This window comes from Leptodactylus fuscus, chromosome 7 (genome assembly GCF_031893055.1).
Source record: "Leptodactylus fuscus isolate aLepFus1 chromosome 7, aLepFus1.hap2, whole genome shotgun sequence".
NCBI classification, from domain to species: Eukaryota; Metazoa; Chordata; class Amphibia; order Anura; family Leptodactylidae; genus Leptodactylus; species Leptodactylus fuscus.
In genome coordinates, this window is record NC_134271.1 from 133,598,860 (window position 1) to 133,612,735 (window position 13,876).

General features: G+C 40.8%; 1 protein-coding gene across 1 annotated transcript in view; it reads right to left on the minus strand.

Moving 5' to 3' along the window:
* LOC142214523 (scavenger receptor cysteine-rich type 1 protein M130-like) overlaps positions 1-13,876 on the minus strand; it is a 170,890-nt gene that overhangs the window by 29,545 nt on the left and 127,469 nt on the right. The window lies entirely within an intron of this gene.

A 13,876-nucleotide genomic window follows, 5' to 3' on the forward strand; every position in this document is an offset into this window, starting at 1 on the left:
TATCACAGTATTACTAGGACCTGACACTGATAAGAGATGTAATAGGATGACTAGTAATACAGAGCGGCCATCACAGTATTACTATGACCTGACACTGATAAGAGATGTAATAGGATGACTAGTAATACAGAGCGGCCATCACAGTATTACTATGTCCTGACACTGATAAGAGATGTAATAGGATGACTAGTAATACAGAGCGGCCATCACAGTATTACTAAGACCTGACACTGATAAGAGATGTAATAAGATGATAGTAATACAGAGCGGCCATCACAGTATTACTATGACCTGACACTGATAAGAGATGTAATAGGATGACTAGTAATACAGAGCGGCCATCACAGTATTACTAGGCCCTGACACTGATAAGAGATGTAATAGGATGACTAGTAATACAGAGCGGCCATCACAGTATTACTAGGACCTGACACTGATAAGAGATGTAATAGGATGACTAGTAATACAGAGCGGCCATCACAGTATTACTAAGACCTGACACTGATAAGAGATGTAATAGGATGACTAGTAATACAGAGCGGCCATCACAGTATTACTAAGACCTGACACTGATAAGAGATGCAATAGGATGACTAGTAATACAGAGCGGCCATCACAGTATTACTATGACCATACACTGATAAGAGATGTAATAGGATGACTAGTAATACAGAGCAGCCATCACAGTATTACTAGGACCTGACACTGATAAGAGATGTAATAGGATGACTAGTAATACAGAGCGGCCATCACAGTATTACTATGACCTGACACTGATAAGAGGTGTAATAGGATGACTAGTAATACAGAGCGGCCATCACAGTATTACTAGGCCCTGACACTGATAAGAGATGTAATAGGATGACTAGTAATACAGAGCGGCCATCACAGTATTACTAGGACCTGACACTGATAAGAGATGTAATAGGATGACTAGTAATACAGAGCGGCCATCACAGTATTACTAAGACCTGACACTGATAAGAGATGTAATAGGATGACTAGTAATACAGAGCCGCCATCACAGTATTACTATGGCCTGACACTGATAAGAGATGTAATAGGATGAAATAGTACAGATACAGAGCGGCCATCACAGTATTACTAGGACCTGACACTGATAAGAGATGTAATAGGATGACTAGTAATACAGAGCGGCCATCACAGTATTACTATGGCCTGACACTGATAAGAGATGTAATAGGATGACTAGTAATACAGAGCGGCCATCACAGTATTACTATGACCTGACACTGATAAGAGGTGTAATAGGATGACTAGTAATACAGAGCGGCCATCACAGTATTACTAGGCCCTGACACTGATAAGAGATGTAATAGGATGACTAGTAATACAGAGCGGCCATCACAGTATTACTAGGACCTGACACTGATAAGAGATGTAATAGGATGACTAGTAATACAGAGCGGCCATCACAGTATTACTAAGACCTGACACTGATAAGAGATGTAATAGGATGACTAGTAATACAGAGCGGCCATCACAGTATTACTAAGACCTGACACTGATAAGAGATGTAATAGGATGACTAGTAATACAGAGCGGCCATGACAGTATTACTAAGACCTGACACTGATAAGAGATGTAATAAGATGAATAGTAATACAGAGCGGCCATCACAGTATTACTATGACCTGACACTGATAAGAGATGTAATAGGATGACTAGTAATACAGAGCGGCCATCACAGTATTACTAGGCCCTGACACTGATAAGAGATGTAATAGGATGACTAGTAATACAGAGCGGCCATCACAGTATTACTAGGACCTGAAACTGATAAGAGATGTAATAGGATGACTATTAATACCGAGCGGCCATCACAGTATTACTAAGACCTGACACTGATAAGAGATGTAATAGGATGACTAGTAATACAGAGCGGCCATCACAGTATTACTAAGACCTGACACTGATAAGAGATGTAATAGGATGACTAGTAATACAGAGCGGCCATCACAGTATTACTATGAACTGACACTGATAAGAGATGTAATAGGATGACTAGTAATACAGAGCGGCCATCACAGTATTACTAGGACCTGACACTGATAAGAGATGTAATAGGATGACTAGTAATACAGAGCGGCCATCACAGTATTACTAGGACCTGACACTGATAAGAGATGTAATAGGATGACTAGTAATACAGAGCCGCCATCACAGTATTACTATGGCCTGACACTGATAAGAGATGTAATAGGATGACTAGTAATACAGAGCGGCCATCACATTATTACTATGACCTGACACTGATAAGAGGTGTAATAGGATGACTAGTAATACAGAGCGGCCATCACAGTATTACTAGGCCCTGACACTGATAAGAGATGTAATAGGATGACTAGTAAAACAGATCGGCCATCACAGTATTACTAGGACCTGACACTGATAAGAGATGTAATAGGATGACTAGTAATACAGAGCGGCCATCACAGTATTACTAAGACCTGACACTGATAAGAGATGTAATAGGATGACTAGTAATACAGAGCGGCCATCACAGTATTACTAAGACCTGACACTGATAAGAGATGTAATAAGATGAATAGTAATACAGAGCGGCCATCACAGTATTACTATGACCTGACACTGATAAGAGATGTAATAGGATGACTAGTAATACAGAGCGGCCATCACAGTATTACTAGGCCCTGACACTGAATACAGAGCGGCCATCACAGTATTACTAGGACCTGACACTGATAAGAGATGTAATAGGATGACTAGTAATACAGAGCGGCCATCACAGTATTACTAAGACCTGACACTGATAAGAGATGTAATAGGATGACTAGTAATACAGAGCGGCCATCACAGTATTACTAAGACCTGACACTGATAAGAGATGTAATAGGATGACTAGTAATACAGAGCGGCCATCACAGTATTACTATGATCTGACACTGATAAGAGATGTAATAGGATGAATAGTAATACAGAGCGGCCATCACAGTATTACTATGACCTGACACTGATAAGAGATGTAATAGGATGACTAGTAATACAGAGCGGCCATCACAGTATTACTAGGCCCTGACACTGATAAGAGATGTAATAGGATGACTAGTAATACAGAGCGGCCATCACAGTATTACTAGGACCTGACACTGATAAGAGATGTAATAGGATGACTAGTAATACAGAGCGGCCATCACAGTATTACTAAGACCTGACACTGATAAGAGATGTAATAGGATGACTAGTAATACAGAGCGGCCATCACAGTATTACTAAGACCTGACACTGATAAGAGATGTAATAAGATGACTATTAATACAGAGCGGCCATCACAGTATTACTAAGACCTGACACTGATAAGAGATGTAATAAGATGAATAGTAATACAGAGCGGCCATCACAGTATTACTATGACCATACACTGATAAGAGATGTAATAGGATGACTAGTAATACAGAGCGGCCATCACAGTATTACTAGGACCTGACACTGATAAGAGATGTAATAGGATGACTAGTAATACAGAGCGGCCATCACAGTATTACTATGACCTGACACTGATAAGAGGTGTAATAGGATGACTAGTAATACAGAGCGGCCATCACAGTATTACTAGGCCCTGACACTGATAAGAGATGTAATAGGATGACTAGTAATACAGAGCGGCCATCACAGTATTACTAGGACCTGACACTGATAAGAGATGTAATAGGATGACTAGTAATACAGAGCGGCCATCACAGTATTACTAAGACCTGACACTGATAAGAGATGTAATAGGATGACTAGTAATACAGAGCCGCCATCACAGTATTACTATGGCCTGACACTGATAAGAGATGTAATAGGATGACTAGTAATACAGAGCGGCCATCACAGTATTACTAGGACCTGACACTGATAAGAGATGTAATAGGATGACTAGTAATACAGAGCGGCCATCACAGTATTACTATGGCCTGACACTGATAAGAGATGTAATAGGATGACTAGTAATACAGAGCGGCCATCACAGTATTACTATGACCTGACACTGATAAGAGGTGTAATAGGATGACTAGTAATACAGAGCGGCCATCACAGTATTACTAGGCCCTGACACTGATAAGAGATGTAATAGGATGACTAGTAATACAGAGCGGCCATCACAGTATTACTAGGACCTGACACTGATAAGAGATGTAATAGGATGACTAGTAATACAGAGCGGCCATCACAGTATTACTAAGACATGACACTGATAAGAGATGTAATAGGATGACTAGTAATACAGAGCGGCCATCACAGTATTACTAAGACCTGACACTGATAAGAGATGTAATAGGATGACTAGTAATACAGAGCGGCCATGACAGTATTACTAAGACCTGACACTGATAAGAGATGTAATAAGATGAATAGTAATACAGAGCGGCCATCACAGTATTACTATGACCTGACACTGATAAGAGATGTAATAGGATGACTAGTAATACAGAGCGGCCATCACAGTATTACTAGGCCCTGACACTGATAAGAGATGTAATAGGATGACTAGTAATACAGAGCGGCCATCACAGTATTACTAGGACCTGAAACTGATAAGAGATGTAATAGGATGACTAGTAATACCGAGTGGCCATCACAGTATTACTAAGACCTGACACTGATAAGAGATGTAATAGGATGACTAGTAATACAGAGCGGCCATCACAGTATTACTAAGACCTGACACTGATAAGAGATGTAATAGGATGACTAGTAATACAGAGCGGCCATCACAGTATTACTATGAACTGACACTGATAAGAGATGTAATAGGATGACTAGTAATACAGAGCGGCCATCACAGTATTACTAGGACCTGACACTGATAAGAGATGTAATAGGATGACTAGTAATACAGAGCGGCCATCACAGTATTACTAGGACCTGACACTGATAAGAGATGTAATAGGATGACTAGTAATACAGAGCCGCCATCACAGTATTACTATGGCCTGACACTGATAAGAGATGTAATAGGATGACTAGTAATACAGAGCGGCCATCACAGTATTACTATGACCTGACACTGATAAGAGGTGTAATAGGATGACTAGTAATACAGAGCGGCCATCACAGTATTACTAGGCCCTGACACTGATAAGAGATGTAATAGGATGACTAGTAATACAGAGCGGCCATCACAGTATTACTAGGACCTGACACTGATAAGAGATGTAATAGGATGACTAGTAATACAGAGCGGCCATCACAGTATTACTAAGACCTGACACTGATAAGAGATGTAATAGGATGACTAGTAATACAGAGCGGCCATCACAGTATTACTAAGACCTGACACTGATAAGAGATGTAATAAGATGAATAGTAATACAGAGCGGCCATCACAGTATTACTATGACCTGACACTGATAAGAGATGTAATAGGATGACTAGTAATACAGAGCGGCCATCACAGTATTACTAGGCCCTGACACTGAATACAGAGCGGCCATCACAGTATTACTAGGACCTGACACTGATAAGAGATGTAATAGGATGACTAGTAATACAGAGCGGCCATCACAGTATTACTAAGACCTGACACTGATAAGAGATGTAATAGGATGACTAGTAATACAGAGCGGCCATCACAGTATTACTAAGACCTGACACTGATAAGAGATGTAATAGGATGACTAGTAATACAGAGCGGCCATCACAGTATTACTATGATCTGACACTGATAAGAGATGTAATAGGATGAATAGTAATACAGAGCGGCCATCACAGTATTACTATGACCTGACACTGATAAGAGATGTAATAGGATGACTAGTAATACAGAGCGGCCATCACAGTATTACTAAGACCTGACACTGATAAGAGATGTAATAGGATGACTAGTAATACAGAGCGGCCATCACAGTATTACTAAGACCTGACACGGATAAGAGATGTAATAGGATGACTAGTAATACAGAGCGGCCATCACAGTATTACTAAGACCTGACACTGATAAGAGATGTAATAGGATGACTAGTAATACAGAGCGGCCATCACAGTATTACTAGGCCCTGACACTGATAAGAGATGTAATAGGATGACTAGTAATACAGAGCGGCCATCACAGTATTACTAAGACCTGACACGGATAAGAGATGTAATAGGATGACTAGTAATACAGAGCGGCCATCACAGTATTACTAAGACCTGACACTGATAAGAGATGTAATAGGATGACTAGTAATACAGAGCGGCCATCACAGTATTACTAGGCCCTGACACTGATAAGAGATGTAATAGGATGACTAGTAATACAGAGTGGCCATCACAGTATTACTAGGACCTGACACTGATAAGAGATGTAATAGGATGACTAGTAATACAGAGCGGCCATCACAGTATTACTAAGACCTGACACTGATAAGAGATGTAATAGGATGACTAGTAATACAGAGCGGCCATCACAGTATTACTAAGACCTGACACTGATAAGAGATGTAATAAGATGACTAGTAATACAGAGCGGCCATCACAGTATTACTAAGACCTGACACTGATAAGAGATGTAATAAGATGAATAGTAATACAGAGCGGCCATCACAGTATTACTATGACCTGACACTGATAAGAGATGTAATAGGATGACTAGTAATACAGAGCGGCCATCACAGTATTACTAGGCCCTGACACTGATAAGAGATGTAATAGGATGACTAGTAATACAGAGAGGCCATCACAGTATTACTAGGACCTGACACTGATAAGAGATGTAATAGGATGACTAGTAATACAGAGCGGCCATCACAGTATTACTAAGACCTGACACGGATAAGAGATGTAATAGGATGACTAGTAATACAGAGCGGCCATCACAGTATTACTAAGACCTGACACTGATAAGAGATGTAATAGGATGACTAGTAATACAGAGCGGCCATCACAGTATTACTATGACCTGACACTGATAAGAGATGTAATAGGATGACTAGTAATACAGAGCGGCCATCACAGTATTACTAGGCCCTGACACTGATAAGAGATGTAATAGGATGACTAGTAATACAGAGCGGCCATCACAGTATTACTAGGACCTGACACTGATAAGAGATGTAATAGGATGACTAGTAATACAGAGCGGCCATCACAGTATTACTAAGACCTGACACTGATAAGAGATGTAATAGGATGACTAGTAATACAGAGCAGCCATCACAGTATTACTAAGACCTGACACTGATAAGAGATGTAATAAGATGAATAGTAATACAGAGCGGCCATCACAGTATTACTAGGACCTGACACTGATAAGAGATGTAATAGGATGACTAGTAATACAGAGCGGCCATCACAGTATTACTATGACCTGACACTGATAAGAGATGTAATAGGATGACTAGTAATACAGAGCGGCCATCACAGTATTACTATGTCCTGACACTGATAAGAGATGTAATAGGATGACTAGTAATACAGAGCGGCCATCACAGTATTACTAAGACCTGACACTGATAAGAGATGTAATAAGATGAATAGTAATACAGAGCGGCCATCACAGTATTACTATGACCTGACACTGATAAGAGATGTAATAGGATGACTAGTAATACAGAGCGGCCATCACAGTATTACTAGGCCCTGACACTGATAAGAGATGTAATAGGATGACTAGTAATACAGAGCGGCCATCACAGTATTACTAGGACCTGACACTGATAAGAGATGTAATAGGATGACTAGTAATACAGAGCGGCCATCACAGTATTACTAAGACCTGACACTGATAAGAGATGTAATAGGATGACTAGTAATACAGAGCGGCCATCACAGTATTACTAAGACCTGACACTGATAAGAGATGCAATAGGATGACTAGTAATACAGAGCGGCCATCACAGTATTACTATGACCATACACTGATAAGAGATGTAATAGGATGACTAGTAATACAGAGCAGCCATCACAGTATTACTAGGACCTGACACTGATAAGAGATGTAATAGGATGACTAGTAATACAGAGCGGCCATCACAGTATTACTATGACCTGACACTGATAAGAGGTGTAATAGGATGACTAGTAATACAGAGCGGCCATCACAGTATTACTAGGCCCTGACACTGATAAGAGATGTAATAGGATGACTAGTAATACAGAGCGGCCATCACAGTATTACTAGGACCTGACACTGATAAGAGATGTAATAGGATGACTAGTAATACAGAGCAGCCATCACAGTATTACTAAGACCTGACACTGATAAGAGATGTAATAGGATGACTAGTAATACAGAGCCGCCATCACAGTATTACTATGGCCTGACACTGATAAGAGATGTAATAGGATGACTAGTAATACAGAGCGGCCATCACAGTATTACTAAGACCTGACACTGATAAGAGATGTAATAGGATGACTAGTAATACAGAGCGGCCATCACAGTATTACTATGATCTGACACTGATAAGAGATGTAATAGGATGAATAGTAATACAGAGCGGCCATCACAGTATTACTATGACCTGACACTGATAAGAGATGTAATAGGATGACTAGTAATACAGAGCGGCCATCACAGTATTACTAGGCCCTGACACTGATAAGAGATGTAATAGGATGACTAGTAATACAGAGCGGCCATCACAGTATTACTAGGACCTGACACTGATAAGAGATGTAATAGGATGACTAGTAATACAGAGCGGCCATCACAGTATTACTAAGACCTGACACTGATAAGAGATGTAATAGGATGACTAGTAATACAGAGCGGCCATCACAGTATTACTAAGACCTGACACTGATAAGAGATGTAATAAGATGACTAGTAATACAGAGCGGCCATCACAGTATTACTAAGACCTGACACTGATAAGAGATGTAATAAGATGAATAGTAATACAGAGCGGCCATCACAGTATTACTATGACCTGACACTGATAAGAGATGTAATAGGATGACTAGTAATACAGAGCGGCCATCACAGTATTACTAGGCCCTGACACTGATAAGAGATGTAATAGGATGACTAGTAATACAGAGAGGCCATCACAGTATTACTAGGACCTGACACTGATAAGAGATGTAATAGGATGACTAGTAATACAGAGCGGCCATCACAGTATTACTAAGACCTGACACGGATAAGAGATGTAATAGGATGACTAGTAATACAGAGCGGCCATCACAGTATTACTAAGACCTGACACTGATAAGAGATGTAATAGGATGACTAGTAATACAGAGCGGCCATCACAGTATTACTAGGCCCTGACACTGATAAGAGATGTAATAGGATGACTAGTAATACAGAGCGGCCATCACAGTATTACTAGGACCTGACACTGATAAGAGATGTAATAGGATGACTAGTAATACAGAGCGGCCATCACAGTATTACTAAGACCTGACACTGATAAGAGATGTAATAGGATGACTAGTAATACAGAGCGGCCATCACAGTATTACTAAGACCTGACACTGATAAGAGATGTAATAAGATGACTAGTAATACAGAGCGGCCATCACAGTATTACTATGACCTGACACTGATAAGAGATGTAATAGGATGACTAGTAATACAGAGCGGCCATCACAGTATTACTAGGACCTGACACTGATAAGAGATGTAATAGGATGACTAGTAATACAGAGAGGCCATCACAGTATTACTAGGACCTGACACTGATAAGAGATGTAATAGGATGACTAGTAATACAGAGCGGCCATCACAGTATTACTAAGACCTGACACGGATAAGAGATGTAATAGGATGACTAGTAATACAGAGCGGCCATCACAGTATTACTAAGACCTGACACTGATAAGAGATGTAATAGGATGACTAGTAATACAGAGCGGCCATCACAGTATTACTATGACCTGACACTGATAAGAGATGTAATAGGATGACTAGTAATACAGAGCGGCCATCACAGTATTACTAGGCCCTGACACTGATAAGAGATGTAATAGGATGACTAGTAATACAGAGCGGCCATCACAGTATTACTAGGACCTGACACTGATAAGAGATGTAATAGGATGACTAGTAATACAGAGCGGCCATCACAGTATTACTAAGACCTGACACTGATAAGAGATGTAATAGGATGACTAGTAATACAGAGCAGCCATCACAGTATTACTAAGACCTGACACTGATAAGAGATGTAATAAGATGAATAGTAATACAGAGCGGCCATCACAGTATTACTAGGACCTGACACTGATAAGAGATGTAATAGGATGACTAGTAATACAGAGCGGCCATCACAGTATTACTATGACCTGACACTGATAAGAGATGTAATAGGATGACTAGTAATACAGAGCGGCCATCACAGTATTACTATGTCCTGACACTGATAAGAGATGTAATAGGATGACTAGTAATACAGAGCGGCCATCACAGTATTACTATGACCTGACACTGATAAGAGATGTAATAGGATGACTAGTAATACAGAGCGGCCATCACAGTATTACTATGTCCTGACACTGATAAGAGATGTAATAGGATGACTAGTAATACAGAGCGGCCATCACAGTATTACTAGGACCTGACACTGATAAGAGATGTAATAGGATGACTAGTAATACAGAGCGGCCATCACAGTATTACTAGGACCTGACACTGATAAGAGATGTAATAGGATGACTAGTAATACAGAGCGGCCATCACAGTATTACTATGACCTGACACTGATAAGAGATGTAATAGGATGACTAGTAATACAGAGCGGCCATCACAGTATTACTATGTCCTGACACTGATAAGAGATGTAATAGGATGACTAGTAATACAGAGCGGCCATCACAGTATTCCTATGACCTGACACTGATAAGAGATGTAATAGGATGACTAGTAATACAGAGCGGCCATCACAGTATTACTATGTCCTGACACTGATAAGAGATGTAATAGGATGACTAGTAATACAGAGCGGCCATCACAGTATTACTAGGACCTGACACTGATAAGAGATGTAATAGGATGACTAGTAATACAGAGCGGCCATCAAAGTATTACTAGGACCTGACACTGATAAGAGATGTAATAGGATGACTAGTAATACAGAGCGGCCATCACAGTATTACTAGGACCTGACACTGATAAGAGATGTAATAGGATGACTAGTAATACAGAGCGGCCATCACAGTATTACTAGGACCTGACACTGATAAGAGATGTAATAAGATGAATAGTAATACAGAGCGGCCATCACAGTATTACTAGGACCTGACACTGATAAGAGATGTAATAGGATGACTAGTAATACAGAGCGGCCATCACAGTATTACTAGGACCTGACACTGATAAGAGATGTAATAGGATGACTAGTAATACAGAGCGGCCATCACAGTATTACTAGGACCTGACACTGATAAGAGATGTAATAGGATGACTAGTAATACAGAGCGGCCATCACAGTATTACTAAGACCTGACACTGATAAGAGATGTAATAGGATGACTAGTAATACAGAGCGGCCATCACAGTATTACTAGGTCCTGACACTGATAAGAGATGTAATAGGATGACTAGTAATACAGAGCGGCCATCACAGTATTACTAGGACCTGACACTGATAAGAGATGTAATAGGATGACTAGTAATACAGAGCCGCCATCACAGTATTACTAGGACCTGACACTGATAAGAGATGTAATAAGATGAATAGTAATACAGAGCGGCCATCACAGTATTACTAGGACCTGACACTGATAAGAGATGTAATAGGATGACTAGTAATACAGAGCGGCCATCACAGTATTACTAGGACCTGACACTGATAAGAGATGTAATAGGATGACTAGTAATACAGAGCGGCCATCACAGTATTACTAAGACCTGACACTGATAAGAGATGTAATAGGATGACTAGTAATACAGAGCGGCCATCACAGTATTACTAGGACCTGACACTGATAAGAGATGTAATAGGATGACTAGTAATACAGAGCGGCCATCACAGTATTACTAGGACCTGACACTGATAAGAGATGTAATAGGATGACTAGTAATACAGAGCGGCCATCACAGTATTACTAGGCCCTGACACTGATAAGAGATGTAATAGGATGACTAGTAATACAGAGCGGCCATCACAGTATTACTATGGCCTGACACTGATAAGAGATGTAATAAGATGAATAGTAATACAGAGCGGCCATCACAGTATTACTATGATCTGACACTGATAAGAGATGTAATAAGATGAATAGTAATACAGAGCCGCCATCACAGTATTACTAGGACCTGACACTGATAAGAGATGTAATAGGATGACTAGTAATACAGAGCGGCCCTCACAGTATTACTGGGACCTGAAAGAGCCACCTCACAGGCCCATAGCAACCAATCAGAGCTCAGCTTTCACTTTACCTCAGCAGCTTCAGTGATGAAAGCTCCTGTATAGTCAGCAATAATGACAATCTTACTATTCTACTTTCGCCGGACCAATATGGCTGCTCAGTAAGGCTGCTTGCACACTACAAGATTTTTCACGGTTTCTAACAGTTTCTGTGCCTCTTTAGACAGGTGGGTGGGTTTTGTTGAATAGTAGGCGGGGCTTCATATGCAACATTATGCAGCCTTGCAGCACTGGAGTCCTGGGTTCAAATCCTGCCAAGGGCAACATCTGCAAGGAGTTTGTATGTTCTCCCCGTGTTTGCGTGGGTTTCCTCCGGGTACTCCGGTTTCCTCCCACACACCAAAAACATACTGATAGGGAATGTAAATTGTGAGCCCTATATGGAACAGTGACTGACGATATCTGTAAAGCGCTGCGGAATAGGATGGCGCTATATAAGTAAGCATAATAAATAAATAAATAAATAAATAAATAATTATGCGGCAATTTATTAGGTCAGAGACTAATTTCACTAATAAGTGATGTAAAGTCAGACACTTGGGAAAATGGATGCAGTCTAAGGGTGAGTTCACACGGAGTAAAGTGGCGCATGATGTGGCACATATACGGGGAGCAAAATCACGGCCGCAAAATAGCGCCGCGTATACGATCCCGGCTCCCATTGAAATCAATGGGAGCGTATACGTGGTGTATACGTGCCACATCACACGCCACTTTACTCCGTGTGAACTCACCCTTTGACTGTCTGGTATAAGTTTGCTCCGTCTTTCTCTGCCCCTCTATTTCCTGGCAGTGCTAGCAATGAATTACACTATGTAACACATTTTTATTTTAATAATGTTATTTTCTGATTATTTAGATCTGAAAAGAATATTAAACGCTAATTTCAACTCATAAACTTTGCTTTTGGTACCAGGACATTGATATTTTAAAATCATATATTTTAATTAACCCCTTCCCGACATGCGCCGTAATAGTACGGCACATGTCGGGTCTGTAACTATGGCGACCGCCCGGGAGCCGGGTGGCCGCCATAGCCGCCGGGTGTCTACTGCTTTAAGCAGTAGACAACCGGCTGTAATGCCTCTGATCGGTCCCCGGACCGATCGGAGGCATTAACCCCTCTGGCGCCGCGGTCAAAGGCTCCGGAGGCGCCATTTTCCCGGCGGTGCATGGGCGCTGCCATTTTGGCCGGGATCGCCAGCTCCTGGAGCATGCTCCAGGGCTGACGTCCCGTTGCCATGACAGCCAGGAGCCTTGTACAGGCTCCCAGGCTTGTCTGCAAATCCTCTCTTTTGTAGTCTGGTCTATGCAGCCTGCAAAAGAAAGGATGCTTTTTTGCAATGCATTAGCATTGTAATGCATTGCATTAGTGATCAGACCCCCTGGGGTTCAACACCCCTAGGGGGTCTAATAAATGCAAAAAAAAAAAAAAAAAGTTAAAAAAAATATAAAAAGAATTAAAAGTTCAAATCACCCCCCTTTCCCTAGAACACATATAAAAGTAGTTAAAAGCTGTGAAACATATACATGTTAGGTATCCCCGTGTC